We start from the raw sequence: 25,626 nt of genomic DNA, 5'->3' as shown, positions 1-25,626 counted from the left end.
TGCACAAATTCTGGTGGGGAGAGTTGTCACTTCCTTATGAGGCGGTGGCTGGGTTCCAGTCAAAATAGTAAATCCCACGGAAAAGCCACTCATTCTTAAAAAAAAATGCAAAGATTGTAGATGTGTCCCCCTGTCCTTCTGTGCAGGACTTACCTGGAACTGGATCGCATTCAATCCAGTATGCAGTACACACAGAGCTCATCACCTACGCCAAGGTCAGAGGAGGAGATCTCACATGTTTTGAGTGACATGGGGTTACAGGATGGGGACCTGTCATCTTGTGAAGTCTCCCTCGAGTGGAAAGATACACTGCTGCGGATCATTGAGCAGTATGAGTCCATCTTTTTGAGACACAAAAGGGACTGTGGTGAGGTGAAAGGCCTTGTTCACAGAATCCGCCCAGTGGCTGACAAGCCCTTCAAATTTCCATACAGGCAGGTCTCACCGTGACATTATGGCAAGCTTCGGACGGCTCTTACTGAGATGTTAAGCCAAATGGTGATCTTCACATCTGCAATGATTTCAGGTGTTTGAACATAAGAACAGTAAAAGATGCACATCCATTTCATCATCAGACAGACACCCTCGCTGCACTTGACAGGGATGTGTTCTTCTCCACAATGGACCTCACATCAGGCTTATACAATGTGAGACTGCATGAGTACGACAAATAATACACAGCATCCTCATCCCCATTCGGTCTCCATGAATATAACAGGATGCCCCAAGAGCCTGACAAACAGTCCTGCCACTTTTATGCGAATGATGATGTTCATCTTTGGCAATGAGAACTTCACAAGCCTGTTATGTTACCTGGATGACCTTATGGTCTATGCTCCATCTGAACAGGTTGCACTTGAGGGGTTTCAGATGGTTTTCTCATGCCTTGCTGCCGGCTCCTATTTGGGAGATAACCCGCCGGAGCACGGTGCCAACAGCACCCCAGGCGGGAATCGAACACAGGACCTTCTTGCTGTGAGGCTGCAGTGCAATGCACTGCGCCACCGTGCCTACTACCATCATGTCATTGAGGGGTGTTCTGCTAAAGCTAAGCTGCTCTTCAGCCTTGTGGCTTAGCCTGCCATTCCACTCAAGAGAGGGAGAGGCCATAAACCTAAGTTAAAAAAAATATATGCCACGTATATGCCTCCAACTGACTGGACCAATGAGCGCAAAGAAGCATTCAGACTTTTGAAACATGAGCTTGTCCACAGTGTCACATCAGCCCATCCGGACTTTAATGCACCATTCATCCTCGTGATTGATGCCTCCTTTGATTGCTTAGGTGCTGTCCTCTCAGAGTTGCCTCCTGACGGAAAGATTGCCTGACCCATGGCATTCGCCAGCAAGACACTCTCACACTCCCAGCTGAACTATCCAGCACATTGGCTGAAGTTTCTTGCTCTTAAATGGGCGGTCTATGACAAGTTTAGCCACTGGTGAAAGGCTGATGTTTCACGTCTGGACAGATAATCATCCATTGACGTACATCTTGACGAAGCCCAGGTGAGATCCATGTGAACAGAGATGACGCACGTGCCCTTGTGGATTAATGGGACTTCTGTCGATAGGGTGAGCAGCTTCAGATATCTGGGAGTCCACATCACAGAGGACTTAACATGGACTGTTCACACAGACACTCTGGTGAGAAAGGCGAGGCAGCGTCTCGACCACCTCAGGCAGCTGAGGAAATTCCGGGTCTCGGTGAGGATCCTCAAGTCCTTCTACTCTGGAGCAGTGGAGAGCATCCTGACAGGCAACATCACTGCCTGGTTTGGGAACTGTACTGCCCAGGACAGGCGGGCCCTTGAGAGGGTGGTGCGTTCAGCTGAACGTACCACTGGAACTACCCTCCCCCCCTTGCAGGAGTTATACACCAGGAGGTGTAGTAGCAGAGCCCGTAGGATCATGAAGGATCCTCATCACCCCAACAACGGACTGTTTCAGCTGCTGCGGTCAGGCAAGCGCCTCAGCAGTCACGCAGCGAGAACAGAGAGACTGAGACGGAGTTTTTTCCCGCACGCCATCAGAACTGTCAACGCTGACCTCACCAGGGGTCCTAACCGAGCCATGCACTAGGCTCCACTACCTAGTGTACTGTATGTAGCATACTGTACCGCATACTGTGTCACTGTTCAGGGTTGTTCGTGATGCCGTATTGCTGCGCCGTACTGTTGTATACTGTGCTGTATTATCCCAAACACTACTCCCTCTATTCACATTCACATGCCACTTTAATTCACATGCCACTTTAAATGCACATATCTGTATACACATAGGCATATTCCTTCTATCTATTCCATTTTATTTCAATTTATTTTTATTGTATTTTATTCTTTATATTTTTATCTTATTCTATAAGTATTCCACTTACTGTATTACGTTTTAGGAGTCAGTTAGTCGGTCTATTAGAAAGGAATTTTCTACTTTTTATTTTATTTTATTTTTTATTTTTTTCCTAGGACATATTGTGTGCTATCACCGGGTGCGTTGCATTACATTTCACTGCATATATGTATGGAAGTATGTATATGTATGTGACAAATAAAAAATCTTGAATCTTGAATCTTGAGATGGGTTTCAAAGCTTGCAGCATATACTTTTGATTTAAACTATGTCCCTGGTGCAAAGAATGTGGTTGCTGATGCGTTGAGTGGAGAGCCATTTGTCCAGTCATGCATGGGCAACCGTCTTGTAACTGAACCTTATGCCTCGTTACTGAACCAAGTAAGTGGAACAGTACAAGATGCATTCATGTGTACTACTAACTGCCAGTTAGTTGATGATCACTCCGAGGAGGAAGTTTTTGTCACCCCGCCTCCCCCTCAGGGGTCCCTCTCTTCAGATGACGTCTCAGCCTTGTTCTATGCACACGACTCTGGAGGTATCTGCCAAGTGAGAGGCACAGGACCAGCTATTCCACTACTTGCCAGTGTCGACCAGACTGCCTCTCTACCACAAAGTGAACTGGTCAATCTGCAAGAGCAAGATGTTGAGACTCTGGCCAAAGCTGTCGATCATGGATGGCATGCTGTACAAGGTAAAGAAAGGCAGACAAATGAACAAGACAATTGACCAGCAAGTTGTTCCGGGCTCCCTGAAGGCCCAGGTCCTCCAAGGCCTCCACGACTCAGCTGGTCATCAGGGGCAGGATCAGACACTTTCTCTCGCCAGGCAAAGGTTCTTTTGGGTAGGGATGGCGTGACATCATCAGTCATGTCAGGAACTGCTTTAGCTGTGTGGTTGGAAAGACCCCAGAGCCTAACAGCCAAGCACCTGCTCAAAGTCTTCGCACCTCTGAACCGATGGAGCTAGTCTGTATTGACTTTTGGGCTGCTGAGCAGGCTAACAGGAAGTGTGTTCACGTTTTCGTTGACACAGATCCCTTTTCCAAACTGTCCCATGCATCCCCATGTAAAAACCAGCGAAGCAGGTTGCCGTCATTTCTGGAATGACTTTTTCTGCGCAAATGCTTTCCCTGAATGCAATTATTCGGATCAGGGGGCCAATTATGAAAGTCAACTCATTAAAGGGTTCCTGGAGACGGCTGGTAACCAGAAATCGCATACCATCGAGCGATGCAACTGTTGTGGCTGTGAATGCCCCGGCCTCGGAGACAGACGTAACCGTTCCGCATGCTGTGTGTGAGGTATCGAATAACTCTGATTCTCCAGTACATGCTGCACTGTTGCCTTCCCCTGGGTCCTCTGCTGAATGTGTGCTGTCACATGATGCCCGCTCCCAGCCCTCAGTGGACCCAATTCAGCATGTCCCCAGTCCTGCACATGCAACTGACACACTAGCAGGTGCACTGACACAGGACCATAAAGTTTCCACACAGCCACCACCACTTTGCACTAGGGCAGGTAGAATCTGTAAAACCCCCAGTTCGACTTATGTGTGAAATGCACAAACAGATTATAGATGCCTCAGTGTTGACAGTTAATTCTTTGTTTTCTTTTGTGAGGAACATGTTTTCTGGATAGATTACTGCATTTTTGGAGAATTTTTTTTGCACTAATACTTGCCTTAGGTATCATAGGGTTATTACATTACATTACATTACATATCTCTGTTAAAGAGCATTGTTTACAATATGAGAGGTGTACACTGCATTTCGATTCTATGTTAGCACAGGGACTTGCCAACCCCTTCGCTGAATTATTTCCAAGTAACTGACCTAAACTGGGTAATGCTCTTATAACTACACAACTGGAGTTTTGTAACAGTATCTTTTGTATTTTTGTCGCTCATTCTGCCACAATTTAACAGGATTTAAAGGGATTTAAAGGATCGTGTTTTTCCAGGAACCTGGCAATCTAATGGGAACCAAAGAGATAAAATATAAATTGTACAATTCCACAGACTACCAGGTAAGAAGGTACATAAACACACACATATGTAACATAGTGGAAAAGGTTCGAGTTAAATCCCCCTAAATGGGACAACTATGCCATCTGCTGTTGTAAAATTGCACCTGCATTTCGTAGTGATTGCAAAGGATCATAGGTAATCCTCAGGTTTAAAAAGGTTTGTCCATGAGACAAAGCATGTGCGGTTTGTCCATAAGAGATGACCATTCTACTTTGTCCTTCGTCAAAAATGCAGATGTGGAATAAACCTGCTGTTACAACAAACCTGACCAGCTCTGGGAGATTCATTTAGACAGAAGACATATCACAGAGGTCACACATACACACCTTGTTTGTAATCTCTAACCACTACAGAGTCTAGATCACACACTGGACACGATGTCAATGTACATTCTTGATCAGAACCTGCACATTTATAGTACATAGTCTGATGATGTCATAAAGTGTCTTACTGTAAATCTCATCTTGTTTCATTTGTTTTCCAAAGTTGGCATGTCGGTGAAGCATGACCCTCCGGCTACCGTGGGTCAAATTTGATCCGTTTTTCACTCATTTGTGCTCCATATGGGGATCGATTTGGATGAAAGTTGAACCATGAGATGATTGCGACATACCAGTTCAAATGGGACGTCAACTGTGTTCATAGCTTCTGTCATTGTTCTGTTTCAAATAGTTTTATCCCTGTTGTAGATACTTTTGCGTGTTGGTGAGTCACGACCATGTCTGTGATTTGAGTCCAATTTGGTTGGTTTTTCCACTCAATTCTGCTCTATATGTGGATGAATTTGGATAAAAGTTGAACCACGAGATGTTACAGTTTGATACAGTTCAAACGAGATGTAAACCGTGTTCGGAACTTCTGCTTAGTTCTTGTTTAGTTAACCTTTAATATTCAGAGAAATTTTCCTGAGCAATGTATATGTGTAAAATAAAAATAAATAAATAAATATATATATATATATATATATATATATATATATATATATATATATATATATATATATATGGTATTGTATTATTAAAATACATATATCTATAGAAAGATGTATTTTTTGATGTAAATATTGGCATTTATATTTGTTTACTAATAAATATTAGTCCCAGATTGCAATAAAACATTTATGTGGAGCACATAATTAAATACAGAATTAAATCTTTTTTTACGTTAATATATATATACATGGTATGAGATGTAGATCTCTTTCTATAAACAAACAATTTCACAATTAAAATTAGCTCATTTAAATTTGACTGTGACGCGAACATACGGTGCTATGCTGCAGCCATACACATGTGGTACCTACAGACCACAAGGACCAAGGACCGACCACAAAGACCACGGACCGACCACAAAGACCACTCAACAAACGACTCACTAACTCAGGGGTCGGGAACCTTTTTGGCTGGGAGAGCCATAAAAGCCAAATATTTCTAAATGTATTTCCTTGTGAGACATATAATATTTAATAAAATTTAATGCAACTTAATGCGTGCATTTTTTTAAGTAAGGCATGTATTTTTAACATATAACACATCTCTGAGTACTTCAAAAAGCACTATATATAATAAATGTATCTTTATTCTTTTTAATAATATTGAAAGAAGAAGAAGAAACAGTCCTGCATGGTTTTGCTGATGGCCTGTATTCTGGTTCGTACGTAGTGAGGTTAAGCTTCATGCAGGCGTTGAGGCTTCCATCAGTTAAACGTGTGCGTAGGTTGGTCTTAATGTTTCTCAGATGCAAGAAATACTGCTCACATGCGTATGTAGAGCCAAACAATGGTCAATACGGCAATACTCACACGCTGCATTGTGTGGTATGTGACGTTTTAAGAATCAGCTGGTCTTTAGGTTTAAGTTCAAGTTGAAGAGATTATTTGTCACATACATATTGATGTTTTTTTCCATTTCTGTCCACTTGTGTTCAGCTGATTGGTCCGACTCGAGGCAGGGAGTTTTCGTAATGTTTTCTGTCTTACAGAGGGGATCGGCGCACAGCCAGAAAGACTCCATCTCCCTCCCTAAACCCTTACCTGTGGACAGAATTGGCTCGCGAGCCATAGGTTCCCGATCCCTGCACCAACTGGTCCGGACCACAAGCTTCAGCGCCCCTAGTGGTCGTAACCAGTTGTCCTTGTTAGGCACCATGGTCCGCTGACAGACCGTTGAATTCTCTACAATCCCTGCTGCTCTCGTTGGCTGAACTCCTCTTCCACCCAGATGGGAGGAGAGAAACAGAGGAGAAATAACACAGTAAAGAAGGCGGGATTGTACCCCCCACCCCAACCCCCAACTTTTTACCACACGCCAAACTGGGGAAACCAGGACGACAGTGTGCAGAGACACGGTCTCCCTCGTCCGGTCTGCGGTTCGTCGGATGCTTTGGACATATGAAACCCGTTAACCAGTCGGATCCTCAGGTAAAAACAATGTCCTTTTGTCATGCTGTACATTCTGTTACGATATTAAACCCGAAATAATAAAGAGTCCAGAAATGTGGACTCTTTCAACAGCCGACAATCTCAGATGAAACACGAAGTACGTTTGCGAGATTCAAATTTTAATAAAGAAAACATTCCTTTGAGAATAAAGACAAAGCAGGATGCCTTTATGTCACGTTCTGACATCGCCACAATATTATTTTAATCATTAGTTGAATAAACTGTACAAACTTGTCTCTATTCGCAGTTGATCTTAATCTGTTTACGTTAATCTCTACATTTCGTCTTTAATCTCAGCGTTTTGACTTAATCCTCTGCAGGTTACACCATGATTATAATCTCGCGCTATTTCGATGTTATTCTCACAATGATAATGGTTTGTTAGGTCTCCGGTAGAGAATGAGGTACACAACATACTGGCGTACTCTTCCTTAAAAGTCGTCCACTTCATGTGATTCAGTGTAATAAACAGTTATATTCTTGTGGTTTGAGGAACAAACTCTGAATGGAGTCTGAACTGCACTGTCTCACACTAACTAAAAGTGAGTGTGAGACAAGTTTGATTAATGTGTTTTTTGTTGCTTTTACCATTTAAAAAATAACGTGTTGTGAAGGAATACTCAAAGTGTTCGAATTGTATTGAATCGGCATCCCTCAATTGGAAAACAGTCAACAGGCTATCATGGACATTTAATTAAGAAATAAACTGCCTTCTGTGCTCACAAGAGAGAGAAGGGTGGGGTGGGGGGTAAATTAAGAGAAGAGAAAGGGAGAGTTATTGGGGGTGGGGTGGAGGAGGAAGAGACAGAGAGGAAGAGAGTGACGGGGAGTAAAGAGAGGAGGGGGAGCAAGGTAGGAGGGAATAGACCCAGAGGAAGAGAGAGAAATGGAAGAAGAAAGGAACACTCAGTCACAGGGGGAAAGTCGTTTGATTGAGGACGAAAGTAGCGCAAATTTCTGTGTCTTGCAAAAGAAAACCTCTTAAGACACCAATCACACACCTACCTTTTAAATGGGCACGGTTTCTTTGGGGAAATGCACTTTTTGTCCATCGTACCCAGATTCAGATGAGAAGGTCAACAGTAAATTAATTAAACAGAAAACACCTACAGTATAGGTTTTTTCTTTCTGTTGAGAGTGAATAACATCTGAGCCGCGTAATGATAGTATCTTAATATCCATGCGTTGATTTGAATAAATGCATTATATATTTTACATTACTTCATGTTGAGTGGTAGGTAAATTCAGTGTGAAGTAACATGCTTCTTATCAGCTACTTTGAGACTATTACTCAATTAGTATTCTAATCAGTGACTTTCACTTTTACCAGAATAATTTTTTGGTAAAATGTTTGTACTCTGTTGGCCATTATTGGTGTGTCTCTTAGGGGAAGGTGCGTAAAATGGCTTAACCTCCTTTTCCCGTTATCAAAACTGTAAATAAATTGTGTGTAATATTTCATGTTATTAGGGTTCCACTGCGAAGCAGGGAAACATATTGTAATTGCTGGAATTCCTATTATTATTATTATTATTGTTATTATTATTATTATTATTATTAGGGTTTATCTGCAAGCAGGGAAAAACAATTGTAATTGCTGGAATTCCTATTATTAGGGGTCCAGCCCACATTCGGAGCAGGAATTAGTGAAAAACCCTGTTATGCACGGTGCTGCTTTTTATTTGATGAACGTGGGCGCTGATACACAAAAAATAATTAAATGGGTTTTATTTAAAAAAAACCCAAAAAACACGGTGGGCGCAGTGGGCAAGTCGGTGTATGGCCGAACACTGTGTAATACCGGTAGCCGTGGTAACCCTACTCTGTAATGGTTGCATACTGCGCGCACGTGTGTCCGTGTATATTGCCTGCTACCTGCTTGACGTCGCCGGGGCTCTTGTTTGATATTTGATCTCGTTTGCTCTTTCTGTAAATATAAACGCATTCTGGTCACATCTAACCCGGTGCCGTGTGCCTCCCTATTTTGCCGCATTCGAGCAAGTCGTAACACACTGTAGGAGGTTCCACTGCAAAGCAGGGAAACCTATCGTGTTTGCTGGAATTCGTATTAATACTATTATTATTATTATTATTATTATTATTGTTATTAATAATAATAATAATAATAATAATAATAATTTTCCTCCTGTATTTTGTCCAATAACTCATCCATTCATTGGGAACTTTTTGTCCATTTCGGCACACCTATAGTCCAGGCCACTGGTAACCTGGACACAAACAATGGCGCAGATTGGCCCATAGGGTGCACTATTATACGCATTCAAATTCAAGGCTCATTACTGTAACCACGTCTGTCTGATAAAAGTGACACTTGATACACATATGCAGCTGGACATTCAGAACACTTATGCAATTTGGACCTATACGGTCCACTTATAGTTTTTTCCGCCATTTTAATTTGGTAAAAACCCTTAAGAAATCTTCTCAAGTCTGAATGACACGAAATTTGCAGGGCAGGTCCATGGGATACCCATGATATCGTTTGCGAAAAAGGGATTGGTCAAAAATTGGCGAAATTATTAGGCAATCTATTTCAAGAATTTGGCAAAAACATAACATTTGCTGTAAAAACATGACACAGTAATACATTCACTTGAAATTTGTCAGGCAGACAAAAACCTGATGGCAACATGTCTACCAAGTGCCCCTGTGATATCTTGATATTTGAAGAAAATAGCTAATAAAATATTGAAAATGTGGGCAAAATGCAAGCCTTTTTTTAACCTGTGCTGTCAGCATGTGAGTTATACAACACAGAGTATTTCTATGCTATAGCATCTAAGACAGAGTTAGTCTGCAAGTGGAGTTCAACTTCTCAACCTGCAATGCAACTCTTTATTTATTCTTAAATCATCAAGAACTGCTGCAATAACTCTGTCCTGTAGAGGACCTGTAGGATGGCAAGAGCACAGTTTTTTGTTACACAGAGCCGTGAAGAATCCCCCTCTTTGGAGAACTTTTTTACCATGTTTAGGTCTAAAAACAACTAATCACTACTCCAAGAGAGGGAGAATTACCACAGGTGAGACAATTAAACATAGAACCAAACAACATGTACACGGAAAAACATAAACATCAGACGACAACATTGTGGTGGATGGGATGGCTTGAGCAGCCACTCGTTGGTTGGGCTAACGAGCGGCAGATTAAAAACCCAACCACACACAAACTCAGGATAGGAGCCCTGTCTTGACATGTTCCAGCTGCTCCTGGCTAATTCCACCTAGCCTCATCTCTAAAATAAACTGGTGTTAACAACCCCCCGTCGACTGTGTCTCTGTGCCGAAGGGCCCTGAAAACGCCACCTGGATGGCATGTGGTGGCGAATCTGCCACAGTGCCGCTCGTTAGCCCAACCAACTAGTGTCAGGTGTGGCTGGTCAAGCCATCCCATCCACCACAAACATTTATTGAAAAAACAGAGTTAATCAGGTCCAGGTAAACTGGAACAGCAATTGGGAAATGAGGGCGGAAAGGAGAGGAATGCAACGTGCGTTCAAAGCAAGTGTTGGTGGTGTGTGTGTGTTTGAGGTGTCCACCAGTGAGTGTACAGGACTTGGTTGGTATTAAGTTGTGGCGCCTCCAAGCAGCAGAAAGTGTTCCGAAGCCACCCCTTTGCACCGCAGCCGCATAGACACCCCAAGGCTGCAGGAAAGCCCTGAGCATCCCGCACTGCAGCCACAGAAGACCCCCGGGGACCCCAGAGAAGCAGGAAGCCCGCAGAGCAACCCCCATGCCCGGCCCAGAGGAAGGAAGCCCAAGGAGACCCTGCAACCACGGGGCGCACACATACAACTCACACCCAAGTGCAGGCACAAGACGCAGCCGTAGGCACAGTACTTGGACCTGGGGCGCCAGGCACGGTCTGCAGCAGGAGCTCAGCCAGCAGGCCAACCAAGCCCCCACATCGACCCACCAGTGACCCGCCACCCCGGAAAACTCCAGTTTCACCCCAGCTCAATGTGTGCTGTTGGCAATTGTAATTAAAATTGCAGGGTGTGGGGGTGCGAGTCCTCCAAGCAAGTCGAGCCCTAATCACTCGCACCCCTCCTGCCCTGCAGACCCTGGTGTGTGTTGTTCGGAGTAGGATTGGTGTGTGGGTGTATGAGTTCTCGGCTAATATGAGTGAGATTCAAATTTCGGGATGGTCGAGAAGCACGTTGTGGCAGGAGCGTGGCATGATTGCAGCCACCCGCCACATCCCCACCCACATCGCTCGCACACCACCCCTCTCGCAAGCCCTAGGCTTATTGTTTACTTCGACCACATTAGCGCACCATTCCGCTGACCAAGACCCTAACCTGCACCCTCTGCCCCCAACCCAAGCCCCGAACCGGCAGCCACGCCTCAAACCAACACACGGATGCCAATAGCTTTTCCATTTCGATGTATTCTACTAATGAATGTAACCATTGGGATGTTGTGAGATAATCTCTGTTTTTTCAATATTATTTTCTTGGAAAGTGTTAAGCCAATCAAAATGGGTTGTTGGTGTTTCAGGGGTGGGTCAACTGAGGAGCAGTCACCTGGGAGATATACAGTTGGGGAGACTGGAATGCTGTGACCCAGAAAGGTTGATAGCTTCTTGGTGATGTTGGTCCAGAATGCTAGGATAGGTGGGCAGAACCAGATGGCATGAAAGTAGTCATTGCTGGTATTAACGGTTTATTATATTAACAGTGAGAGCAAACGTCTTAATCCATAAAACCCATTTTAAACATTTTGTGTTCCGTGATATGATCTCTGTGCAGAATCTTATATTGGATGAGTTGCATTTTGGAATTGCGGGTCATAGAAACGGTGTAGTTGCAAATTAGCTTCCACAGGTTGATATTGGTGGAAACAGCAAGGTCTCTTTCCCATTCCATGGTCGGCAAAGATAAAGTGTCTGATTGTTGAGTCTAAAGTATTAAAGCAATGTACTGTTGGTTGGTCTGGGGTCATTGGAAATGTATAGTTTATTTTTGGTAGTATATTCATTTTCACTGCTGTTATCCTACCAATTAGTGAGATGGGTAGGTTGTTCCATTGAATTCGGTCTTCTTCAATGGATTTGAGCAATGGAGTAAAGTGAAGGGTAAACAAATTTCACAGATTGATGGCGATATCAATACCAAGGCATCTAATGTTGCCCGTTTGTTATGGTTCAGGGAATTTTCTGGGTTACAGCATTCCAGTCCTCCCCACTGAGTGGTAAGACCGTGGTTTTAGTCCAATTTATTGAATAGTCTGAGATAGCTGAGAATTTAGATACAAGATTGAACACCTCCAGTAGGTTCTGGGCGTGGTTGCTGGTTGGGGGTGTGGTTGTGGGTTCTGGGGCTCGGGTTGGAGGTGGGGGGTGTGAGTCGCTGGTTCGGGTCTCGGCCCCGTGGTTGGCGAGTCGGCGCACCGCTGGGGTCGCCCGCACTATGGGCGGGGAGGCTGGGCTTGTGTGTCTTTCCGCATCCCGTGGGGGGGGTGGCTCGTCGTGCTGGGGCTTGTGAGGCATTCCGTCTAGTCTTGTCAACCATGGTCCTGAACCTGGCTGGCTGTGCAAGGCGTGGGGCTCACCATTTGGCTTCCTTCGGTGGGGGGCGGTCACCTGTCGTCACACCGGCTGCAGGGGTACCTGTCTTCTGGCGCTCTCGTTGTGCAGGGCACTCGCCGCTGGGGGGTTGGGCTGTGGGTGGGGGTCTGCCGCCCTCTGTTCTATGGTCCGCATGCTTGGCGGCTGGGGGCTGACCAGGGGCCTGGTGGGGCCGCGGAGCTGCCTAGCCTGGCGGAGGTGCATGGCGGATCGCTGTAGATTGGCTGCCAGCAGGTACGGGAGGTGGGCGCTGTTGAGTCCGGGCGGGAGGGGGTCCACATGTTTGCTCCCCGGCCTGCTGCGCCCCTGGATCGATCCAGTCACGATTTGGCTGTCTCTCCCAGTGCCAAAACTCATACTCAATATATACACCACACAATAGGCTGAGGGCTTGCGGGATGGGCGGGGTGCAAGCTATGTGGGTGGGGATACGGCGGGCAGCTGCCATCTTGCTTGTCACGCTCCTGCCCCAGTGTACTTCTGGTCTGTCTGTACTCCGAACAACACTCCAGCGGACCAGGGTCTGTGGGGCAGGAGGGGTGTGAGTGATTTGGGTTCGACTTGCCTGAAGTACTCGCACCCCCAACCCTGCAATTTTAACTGCAATTACCAACAGCACACATTGAGTAGTGGGATCTTCTGGGGTGGCCGGGGGCTGGTGGGTTGGTGTGGGGACGTGGTTGACCGCCGGGCAGTCGGGTGTGCTTTAGATGTGCTGCAACCTGGCGGGGCTGCGGAGAGCGCCATTGGGTGCCTTCCGGGGCCCCTGGGCGGGCTGCTTGCCTTTGTGGGTGTGGTCGGCTGTGGTAGGGCGGGCCTCCCCCTTGTGCAGGGCGTGGATGGGTGGCACGAGGCGACGGCTCGGACGGTGGGCCGGCATCCGGGATCCGGGCCTGTGGTCCGTGCCTTGCGCCTGCGGCCCAGGTTCTGTGCCGGCAGCTGTGTCTTGTGCCTGCACCTGGAGGTTGGTTGTATGTTTGCGCCCCTGGGGTGTGGGATCTCCTTGTGCTCCCTGGGACTGGGTAATGCTCCTCGGGGTTGGGCGTGGGGGTTGCTCCACAGCCCTCTGGCTTCTCTGGGGCCCCGGGGGTCTTCTGTGGTAGCAGGGCAGGGTACTCAGGGCTTTCCTGCAGCCGTAGTGTGTCTACAAGGCTGCGGAATTTGGGGGGTTTCGGGGCCCTTTCTGCTGCTTGAAGGCGCCGCAGCATAATACCGACCTTCTACACCAGTACCAATGGGGATAAGTCATGTACACTCACCGGTGGACATCTTACACACACACACACACACACACACACACACACACACACACACACACACACACACACACACAATGCTCAGCATGCTGACAGCACAGGTAAAAAAAAACAAAAAAAAAACACCTCCGGTAGTGATGATATTGGATTCCGTAAGTCCAATAAAATATTGTCTGCATACAAACTCAAAATTTCGTGAACAGAGTTTCCGGTTTGTAGGCCAATTATATTGCTGTTTTTATGGATGGCTGCCGCGAGGGGTTCAATAAAGATGGCGAATATATTAATGGGGAGAGTGGACGTCCTTGTCTTGTGCCGTTTTGTAATGTGAAGCGCGGTGAAGTGTAACCATTGGTGATGACAGAAGCCGTGGGTGAGTTGTACAGGATTCTGATCCATTTAATGAGGGACTCTCCAAAGCCAGATTTGTTGAGGGTTGAAAAGAGATATGTCCAATTTACTCTGTAAAATGCTTTTTCGGCATGTTAAGAGGCAATAACAGTATTTAAATTGTTCCTTTGAGATATGCTGATCAGACTGAATAAACTGCGCATATTGCTGGATGAGTGTCTGCCCTTGACAAAGACTGTTTGATCTGGGCAAAATTATGAATGGAATTACTTTTTAAATTCTGTTGGTTAGTGTTTTACTAATAATCTTTAAATCAAAATTTATTAGGCCTATGGGTCTATAACTAGAGGTGAGTGTTGGGTCCATTTTGGGTTTTGAGCAAAATCTAAATGAGAGCAGTATTTATGTGCGAAGGCATGGTGGAGGTTAACTTAATCTCTATAACCATTCTGATGAATAATGGGGATATAAGTGGCCAGGAGTGTTTATAGAATTCCACAGAGTAGAGCACACTCTGCTACGTGTATGGGCACTTGGCTCTCACGCCCGGTGGGGCGTCTGGTCGGCTGCAGTGGGGCGGGCCTTCCCCTTCCCCGGGGCCTTCCCCGTGGGCGGGCATGGGTGTCCGGCCGGCTTGCCTGTGGGGCGGGCGGTCCGGGCGGGGTGTCAGTCTGTCGCCGTGGGGCCGGGATATGTGTGTGCCCCTGGGGTGCGGGTTTTCCTCGTGCTCCCTGGGACTAGGTAATGGGGCTGGGTGTGGGAGTTGTTCCACGGCCCTCTGGCTTCACTGGGGGCCCGGGGGACTTCTGTGGCCGCAGAGCAGGGTGCTTGGGGCTTTCCTGCAGCCGTAGGGTGTCTACAAGGCGACAGAATACCGACCTTCTACCCCAATACCAATGGAGATAAATCATGTACACTCACTGGTGGACATCTTACACACACACACACACACACACACACACACACACACACACACACACACACACACACACACACACACACACACACACACACACACACGCACACACACATACAGGTGGTCCCATCACACACACACACGCACTCACCCCCACACCCCAGCACCCTCCTGGTTGCATTCCTCTCCTTTCCTCCCTCGTTTACTGCTATAACTATGACAGGAAGAGGCCCCGTGACAAGTTGTAGTTCCAGTTTTCCTGGACCTAATTAACTGTTTTTCAGTACATGTCATCCAATGTTTATGTTTTTATGTAAATGTTGTTTGTTTCTATGTTTATTTGTCTCACCTGTGGTGATTCTCCCCCTCTTGGAGTAGTGATCAGTGGTTTATATACCCAAACATGATAAATAGTTCTCCAAAGAGGGGGGTTGGTGGTGGTTCTCTATAACCAAAAACTGTGCTCTTGTCATTCTACAGGTCATCCACAGGACAGGGTTATTGCAGCAGTCCTTGATTATTTAAGAATTAATAAAGAGTTGCATTGTAGGTTGAGATCTTGAACTCCACTTGCAGACTATTTGTCCTAGATGCAATGGCATGAAGATTAAAGAAAAAAGTAAATAAATAAAAAAGTTGTTGATCTAATGTGGTAGCCTGCTCTGTGGAAAGTTTACGGAGGTCAATATCATCAAGGAATGATTTAATGTTTAATAAATGTTATTCATTATCCGAGTGATATAGCTTCTCATAAAAGTCTCTAAATATGTAATTGATTTCTTGCAGGGTGTATTTTATCCTACCCTGTGGATCTTTGGTGATTGTGATAAGTGTTTTTTCTCTATCGCGTTTCGACTGATTGGCAAGAAATATACCTGATTTGTTATTGAATTCAAAATAATTGTGTCTTGTTCGTTTCATGAGAAATTGTGTCTTTTGATGTTTGATATTATCAAGTTGAGATGTAATTGTCCGGATCTCATTATGGATTTGCTCAGTGGGTGAGTGGGCTGGTTGGGAGTGCAAGTCCTTTAATTGTTGTTCGAGTTTATTTTGGCATTCTTGTCCTTTCTTTTTCTTGAGAGTGGAGAATGAAATAATACTTCCTCTTAGAGCTACCTAAGCCGTTTTTCAGCGTAAGGATGGTAAGTAAGTGAGATGTTAAACCGTCACCTTCCGGGAGGGTTCCGGTTGGTTTTATTGATGAGGTTGAGACGAATCGGCCCATTATCGGAGATTACAGCATTAGTCATTGTGGACAATTCAGAGTTACTTGTCAAGAAAAAGTCAATTCTAGAGAAGCTTTGGTGGGGTGGTGAACAATATGTGTTTTCTCTATTTTGTAGATTATTTGATCGCCAACAATCGCCAAGAACAAGATAACTGATATATTGTTTTATATTATTATTTTATAGTGGTTATTTCTGCTTTATGAACGGTCTGAACTTGGATCAAGTACTGTGTTGAAGTCTTCACCCACTATAATAATTCAGTCAGAGAATGCTCAGAGTCTTGAACATATATTGTGAAAGAAATTTGGGTCGTCCACATTGGGGCGATGTCACTTAGCTATGGTTAATTTGATGTTAAATAAAATTATGTTCATCATTAAGTAACACACTTCTGTGTCTGATATTGTGGTTTTATTCTGATATAGGATACTTTTATTGATCAGTATACAGTAAAAACACCTAACACACAACAACACCTTTTTGTTGTATGATGCAGAAGACATCTGATTATCCCATTTAGCTTTGAGTTTGAGGTGCTCGGATACAGTGAGGTGAGTTTCTTACAGTAGACAGAAGCTGGGGTTCATCCTGGTGAGGTGAGTTCGGATTTTGCTACGTTTAGCTGGTGAGCCCAAGCATTTCACATATCCACGAATAAACTTTATGGGTGTCATTGAGGCTAGTTACGGGGTGTTGGCACAGTGCATCCAAGGCAGCAGTTATACTACCGTGCCCATGTTTTCCGATAGATAAATCGGAATTTTCCTCCTTTACATTCCTTTTTACTGTCCAAGTATTGCAGCAAGTTTGTAGAGATACATATCTCCACAAACAAATGACAAATAGACAAAGATAAACAGAGAACCTTGCAGAGTTTGACATACATATAGTAAGAGACTGAGTAGAGTGAGAGTGATGAGAGAAGTAGGGAGGGAGGGATTGGGAAGGGGAGATGATGAGAGTGAGCAATATCTTAGATCCTCACATAGATAGGATGCTAATTTCTACATCTTGCATATACAATTACCAGAATTACTAGAATACATGCATAATTATCAGAATAAACAGGGTGTGGTGGAGTCTGGAGTGCAGCACCTTCCATCGGTCGTTGATCTCCCAGGGGAATTGATTAACCAGTGTGGTTCCATTCAGTTCTTCTCCTTTGCTTTTAACCAGCTCCTTATGCTTAAAGTGTTCAAACTTAGGGATGGATCAACATGGGCATAACGGGCAGTGCACTTTCCTGGTTCGAATCTTACCTTACTGGGCGCTCGTTCAGTGTGACATGGCGAGGCCAGCTGTCTGTGCCTCACAACCTCACCACAGGGGTGCCCCAAGGCTCGGTGCTAGGACCCCTCCTCTTTGCCATATACACCACCTCACTGGGCCCGATCATCCGCTCACATGGCTTTTCATATCACTGCTATGCGGATGATACTCAACTCTATCTGTCCTTCCCGCCCGACGACCCTACTGTCTCGACGCGGATCTCGGATTGTCTCGCTGACATATCCACATGGATGAAGGATTATCATCTTCAACTAAATCTGGCGAAAACGGAACTGCTGGTCTTCCCGGCCAAACAAGGTATTTATCACAACATTGCTTCCTGATTGATTCCTACCAAGGCTGCAAGGAATCTTGGTGTCATTATTGATGACCAACTGACATTCTCGGACCAAGTTGCCGCCGTCTCCCGGTCCTGCCGCTTCACACTACTCAACATCCGAAAAGTCAGGCCGTACCTGACCCAATATGCCACTCAACTGCTGGTACAAACCTTGGTGATGTCCCGTCTCGACTACTGCAATGCCCTCTTAACAGGCTTGAGGCCTGTGCGGTGAAGCCACTTCAGATGATACAGAATGCGGCGGCGCGACTGGTGTTCAACCAGCCAAAGAGGGCACATGTCACTCCGCTGCTCATCGAGCTCCACTGGTTACCTGTAGCCGCTCGCATCAAGTTCAAGTCTCTTATGCTGGCCTACAGAGTGATTGCTGGGAATGCTCCCGCCTACTTAAGTGCTCTTGTAAGAGCACATGTTGCCCCCCGGATGCTGCGCTCGTCAAATGAGCGTCGCCTGGCTCTGCCGGCCATACAGCCACGGCAATCCAGGCTATTCTCATTTGTAGTTCCACGTTGGTGGAACGAGCTGCCAAAAATGACCAGAGCGGGGACCTCCCTCTCTGTCTTTAAGAAGCACCTGAAGACCCAGCTCTTCAGTGAGTACCTCCTGTCCTAATCTACAATTACTTAGCACCACCTTGCAGTATTTATTGTTACACCAATGTTGTTGTTACACTAATCTCTGTCGCAATGTAGCTGAATGTTATTCTCCCTTGTAAGTGGCTTTGGATAAAAGCGTCTGCTAAATGACTAAATGTAAATGTAAATGTAAATGATGGAGTGGCGCGGGTTCACCACGCGGTGTCCCAATTGGTGAACCCGGTGGAAAGTGATCTGCCTTAAAAGGTGATCTGTATTAAAAGGTGGTGAACCTTCCTTTCAGGGCGTTGTGGAGGAAGTCTTTCATCATGTTTTCTGGTGACTCTGTTGTTCTCCGGGATCCCAGAATAGTTTTGGTTGTCCCGTATACTTCTGGATTGGATATCCAGGATAGTCTCTTTCATTATTTTATTACATTTTTTTTTAAACTTCCACCTCCGTTGTGAGATGCTTTGCGAAAGTTTTTAGATCTGCATTGTCTTTTTGCATCTTTCTGACCCTGCGGTGCACGAAATCAAGGCTGGCTTTGATCTCGGAAATGTCTTGGATAAACCTCTCGAATCTCTTGAGAAGCGGACCAAGCATGTCCAGGTTCTTGTATATATCATCCAAAACACTAACCTCTACAGCAGGGGTGCAGCCACTAATTTTCATTAAGTTGCTTGTATTCTGCATTTTTACTGATAAGTAGAAACTCCTTTATCTCCGGACAGAGCTCTCGAAATCTCTACAGGAATTTCCCCCTATTTAGCCATCTCACATCAGTGTGTAGCAAGAGGTCAAAGTAGTTGCAGTCAGCCTCCTCCAGATGAGCATGGAACAGCCGTCTTTAAAGAGATCTCACTTGAATAGAACAGACGATTTTTGTTGCCACATCCATTTTCTATTTCATGTTTAACATTTTTGCACATAATGTTTGTTGGTGTATTATGAAGTGGTAGTCAAGGAAGTTGGGGAAAGCATCGTTTTCACTGCACTTGGTAGAAGAGGAAGAATCTTTATTGGTCACACGACACACCACACTACAACACATGCATATATATATACACACACGCACTTTTTTTTTTGGGTGGTGGCCGGTGAAATGTGGCCTCTGCATTTCATCCAACCTGGCTTGTCCTTCCTCCGGGGGGGCCATCCAGGAGCAGTGTGCAGCAATCGTCGACGTTCCCAAGGACCTGGTGTGAGCACCGGGAGAACATGCAAACTCCACACGGAAAGGCTCCTATTTGGGAGATAACCCGCCGGAGCATGGTGCCAACAGCTCCCCAGGCGGGAGGACCCAGGACCTTCTTGCTGTGTGGCAGCAGTGCAATTGCTAACTGTACTTCTTGTATAGAATTATATACTTTTAGACAAACAAATGCCCCCAATTGCATCTCCTTGCCACCATATGCATGCCTATCTCTCTAGTACATTTCTCTTTATTTATGTTTGCTTTTTTGTTTAGCTACAATGTCACATTTAATTTATGTTTTTTTTATTGAATATGTTGTTTTTATATTCTGTAATTTGAAATCGTGCAATACAAGTATCTCTTATACCTTTCATTTGAATCTTTTTCCACATGTAATAGATTCAAGATTCAAGAGGATTCAAGAGGTTTATTTGTCACATACATATATGCATTGAAATGTCATTGCAACGCACCCGGAGATTATGCATAACAAGTCATAAACTGAACACAATAGCTACCTAATTCCTACCTAACTTACTAACTGAAACAAACTGATTCCTAAAACGTAATGCAGTTAGTAAATAGAATAATATAAAATAAAATTAAATCAAATAAGACTCAAAAAGGTAATACAGAGTGGGGGTACAAAATAGAATTAACGGGAATAGACTTATGTATATGGAATAGGCTATTTGTACATACAGATATTCAGTAAAATTGCATTTGAATAAAGTACTACACAAAACACACTTGAATCTTGCATACATCCACATCCTCTTTGTGCATGCAAGTAAATGGGCTTTGATTGTAAGACGCTACCGTGCGCTCTATTATTTTTTAACCGCCAGCTGAGCAGGTGCAGGGACAGCTTTATGCTCATTGAATGAAAAAAAAGGTTAAAAAGCCAACAAACAGACGCAGTGTTGTGGGAGAGGCTCCGTCCAGACTCTGCAGGTGTTCTTGGTTCTGCCAGCGGCACACAGGTCTCACCGGGGGACAGTGCGGAGTTTTTGCTTAATTAGGTATTCATTTTTCTTTTCATTGTTTGGGGCTGATTTCTAAAATCTCACAACAATGATAAAGAGTGGAGGAGAAAAATAAAAACACCAAATCGTGTAATTATCGCAGTGAAAGGACCCCCTGGTCTGGGTCTGGGGCATTTCATGATCCAAAAGATACTTGGAAATTCACAAAACTTTGCACACTCATCAGTGCCAATATGGCAACTTATATTCTATGGGTTTCCTTGCGTGGCAAAATGGCTGGCCATGACCTCTTGACAATTTCAAAACATCAAACCTATTAACTTTTTTCCATGAAAACTCACGGAATTTGGTACACATGTTTAACATCACTATAATTAAAAAAATGTCTTTGCTGCCATTACCGAATCCAATATTGGATTAAAGGTGCAATTTTAGTCACTTTTTGGTTATTTCCATGCTCTGTGCGTTCACGGACTCCTCCAATCCGAGTTATTGGGTCCCGCCGACACTTGCACTTTGAAGACCCGGTCATCGCTGCTTGCAGCTTTTATTAGGGTCCTCATCTATAGAATGTAGGATGAGGATCCTATTGTTATTGCTCTGTTTATTCTTATTCTTCTTCAGCCAAATTGAATCGGCTTTTGGCCACATTAAGAAACTCAAAAACTCAGAAAATGTTTCACACACGTTAGTTCTGGTTCCCCCATCAATATTATATGGGTCCCCTACATGGGCGTGACAAAATGGACGACCATACCCTCTTTAAAATTTAAAAAAATCAAACCTATCCACTTTTTTTCCATGAATACTCACAAAATCTGCTACAGTCATGTAATGATGTGGGCAGGGCATTTAATTTTATGTTCTAACAAAAGCTGTGTTTTCGTGATATTTTAGGCACTTTTTATGTTTTGTACTTTCGCGACCTCCTCCAAGGGGCTTCATCCCATCAACTTCTAACTTGGGGAGTGCCTACAAAACACCTTGGGGATAAAAAGTTATTAAAATATTTTTCCTTCGTCACATAATGTGGGTGTGGCAACACGTTGAATTTCATGTTCGAAAAAACACTTTTTTTACGTGACTTTTGGGGCTTTAAGAAACTCGAACACTCACAAGACTTTGCTCACTCGTCAGTCCCGGTGTGTCATTTGATATTCTATGGGTCCCGTGCATGGGCATATCAAAATACTCAGCTCACTTGTGCACCGAAAAAATAATAAAATCAAACCTATTCACTTTTTTCCAGGAAAGCTCACGAAATTCGGTACATATATGTGACATCGCTTCACTTAAAAAAGATATATATTGCCGCCATGACCAAAACCCAACAGGAAGTTGGCCATATTGGATTAAAGGTGCAATTGTAGTCACTTTTTGGTCATTTTCATGCTTTTTACTTTCGCAAACTCCTCCTAGACCATTTATCAGATCGACCTCAAACTCGGCAAGTGCCTACAAGACTTGGTTTTCGTCACACGGTGTCGGCGTGGCACAGCCTTGAATTTCATGTTGGAAAAAAGGCACCGTTTACGTGACTTTTCTTGTCGCTTTTTGGTCATTTTCATGCTCCGTGCTTTTGCGGACTCCTCCAATCCATCGACACACTATTTCTTATTTGATATGTAGCTCGCTATTTGCAGATTTTTGAGATTTTTGTCTACTGTTCGTTATTGAATTTGTTCTGGTATTTTAGTCGATCAAGGTTTGTTTGAATTTGATATAGCACTAGGCAGAATTATTGCAAAATATATATGTAACTGGAACTGTATGCATAGGAGCCCAGTGATACATTCGTAGTGCTCGCTAAAAAAAGTGGTCAGTGTAAGTAGCCGAGGGATTCATTTTCAATGGTAAATAGCACATAGCCATTGTACATGTATATGTTATATAAATTAGATTTATATTTACATGTTTTATTTATTTATATAAATTAAAAAAAAAAATATATATATACCGCACCTGTGTGCATTTGACCTTTGACCAGAATGTCCAGTAATTCCACAGATGTGGCGATCAAAGTGGGAAATAAACCCAACCAACACCAATTGAATGTCCTCCAGTGCAGAGCTTCCCAACCACCGGCTTGCTGACCGGCTGGGACACGGATTTGCCACCGGACTGTGAGAACATGGGCAGGATTTCTTTCAGGAGCGATCTGCTCCACAGCAGAGCAGCAGCAGGAAATGGAGTCAATTAAATACATCTAGAGTTTGTATTTGCTTTGTTTGGAGAAAGGATCGCTCTGATCAGAGCTGCAGGTACAAAAACAGTGGAACATTGTCTCTGTATGGAAGGTCACGTAACTACTAATATTTAAAACGCACGGATAGCTAATTACAGGTAAAACAGAGTGTCAGAGAGAAAAAATAAAAAATAAAAATAAAATAAAAAAGTAGAGTGAATAATTGGTAACATTGACAATAATACAAATACATGAATGAATAAATACCAAAAAATAGAAGGGAGGGAAACAGAAAAGCAGTTAAAGTAATCTATGACACGGTTCCATTTATGAAATAATTTAACAGTGTTGCCTTTCACTGTGATTCTTATCTTTTCCAGCTTAAGATAGGGTATAACATCTCTAAGCCAATGAGATAGACAGAGCTTTAGGAGACTTCCATAAAAGTGAAATACAGCATCTTGCTACAAGGGAGATAAAGGCTAATATACAGTAGGAGCCACTTCAAGAGGGCTCTTCCAGCTGGTTGACAGCCAAATTTCAACCAGCTTCCAGCCAACCACCAGATTTGTGGAATTGCCCCTCCTTTTCATGTGTCCTTTGATTTGTAAACACACCCATTTATTCAGTTGCAGTGTGTCACCATGAGATGGCCCTAACTTCACAAAAAACACAATCACATTCTCGAGAGATTTAAGATATTCACCCCTAACCCTAACCCTAACCCATTACCTGAGATATTTTCCTTTGAACCCTGACCAGAGGTCATCTTTCAAAGTTCAATTGTTTTTTTTGTCATATGAATGAGAACAGGTCTTAATGCTTTATTTTAATCTACATGTTGCACAGCTTTTGAATTTCAAAATGTGAGCTGTTTTTTAATTTACTTTTTTGTAAATTACAAAGTTCAATGCTTTGTAATGAGAGCTCTCAAACTAAGTCTATGTAATTATTTATAGTTTCAAGATTATTGTGAAATACTTGATAACAATGCAAGCATCATTACCAGTGATGTTGAGCCAACTCAACTTTACATAATACTTAAAATAAGGGCACAGTAGTGATTCAAATAAAACAGTATTTGAAAACAGAATTTAAAGAGTATTTAAACAGCTTTTAAAAACAACATTTTAAAAATCTCAAATGGAAAGGAGTGGTGTACTATACGTAATATAAATGTATTTACCTCAAAGAAAGATTAAATTAAATGCAGACAATAATGACAGTGATCAACTTGACAGTGAGCATCTTAAATAGTTCGAAGCCACAACAATGCAGTGTCATACTGAATGGTAAGATAGACTCAGTGCTGTAAGGCAAGCACTGCACTGTACTACTAAGACATAAGACAAAACAGCTATGCAATACAACACTTGATATATTAAAGTGACTAGTTTTAAAGTTTTACTAGCCTCTTTTTAAAGTTGCCAAGTGTGTGGATTTATAGGTTCTCGTGTTTGGCCTTTTGAACTATCACATTTTTAGTTTACTTAAAATAATTGTGAAAAATCACAACTAATTTCTGCATTTGTGCCTCTCTGTAGGAGAACACCCCCTCCCCCCTGCCCCCCCATTTAATAGATTGATTTTCCACATTCCAAAAAACAACAATGGCACAATAAAATGTTAAAACTCAATCAATAAAAGTTGATCGAATAAAATTAACACCAGGGATATAATAGTAATTTGTACAAATGTTAAAGAGACTAAACAGTATATGGGTATATATATATATATATTTTTTTTTATATACTGTATGTATATATAAAATAATAGTGTGCCATTCTCATCTGGTTCCATACTGTGTTTAAATAAATAAACACAAAACTTTCAAAAAAATATTCCTCTTTGACAATGAATGACAACAATCAAAACAACATCAAACACACTGAAAACAACAACAAAAAGCAGGGTTAGCATTGAGGTGATGGTGTACATACTAGCAGTGTAAGGTTAAGAAGATAAGGTAATTCATATATTTGAGTTACCATATTTCCTCAAATATAAACAGTTATTTAAATAAAAACTGGGCCTCTAATAAATGCCAGGGGTGTGGTCAACACAAACAAATAAAGGCTCAAGCCCTACTTCAAATTAAGATCAGGGTTAGGGGAAAATGCAAGGATGAACTACAAGTGCCTGTTATACAGCATGTGTTCAGTATGCCGGTTAAGCATGATGTCAATTTCTGCTGCTTTACTGTGAATTGATAAATGCATGAATATAATCATGCTAACCCTAACCCTTACCCTTACCCTAACCCTAACCCATCTTCAACTCTTTGTTGTCTTCAACTCATTTTGTGTGATGTAAACCTAACTCTGAGAATGAGAGCGGGTTTTTTTTTGTCACTGTGTGCCGTTTGCGCACCTTATAAGTTATTATTACTTATTACTACTACTCTATGGAATACTTATTTGAAGTATATTGTTAGTATCTATCAATCCCTGTTCCTTATTAGAATGACAACTAATGCACACGCACACACATAAGTGTAATTGACCATCTGTGCATTATGACTATTGATTGTATGAGATCATTCTTATCTGTATTGCTACATCAGCCTTTAGTGTTTATCACATGTTTTTGTTGTTTTACCTGTTGCTTCCTACTTTCTGTATTTTTTTATAATCATTTTTATCGGAGCCTCCCAGTCTACAACTTTACACAAGGGTACAGTACCTGTCTCTAATTGCCGCAGTACACATTTTTTGATTGACTACCAAGCAGACTGCAGATAAAAACTTGGGCTATCTCTTTGTTTGCACTTAATTTCCGATCATTGTGTCACCCAACAGGTCTGGAAGCCATCACACCTAACCCGTACATATGCAAAGACAGACCCATTGACAAAAATCTCCACATCTCAATGGAGCAATTAACCACTTTCTCCA

At 43.3% G+C, this 25,626-nt stretch overlaps 1 protein-coding gene across 1 annotated transcript in view; it reads left to right on the top strand.

The window, feature by feature from the left end:
- Nucleotides 1–6,714: 6,714 nt before the first annotated feature.
- ano1b (anoctamin 1, calcium activated chloride channel b) overlaps nt 6,715–25,626 on the top strand; it is a 122,270-nt gene continuing 103,358 nt past the window's right edge. The window contains exon 1 of the mRNA XM_080002093.1: nt 6,715–6,793. The gene's annotated coding sequence lies outside the window, so the exon portion shown is untranslated. The remainder of the gene's footprint in view (nt 6,794–25,626) is intronic.

The sequence above is a fragment of the Zeus faber genome (genome assembly GCF_960531495.2).
Source record: "Zeus faber genome assembly, chromosome: 6".
NCBI classification, from domain to species: Eukaryota; Metazoa; Chordata; class Actinopteri; order Zeiformes; family Zeidae; genus Zeus; species Zeus faber.
The sequence above is the reverse complement of the archived record's forward strand: the minus strand, read 5'-3'. Positions and strand labels throughout refer to the sequence as shown.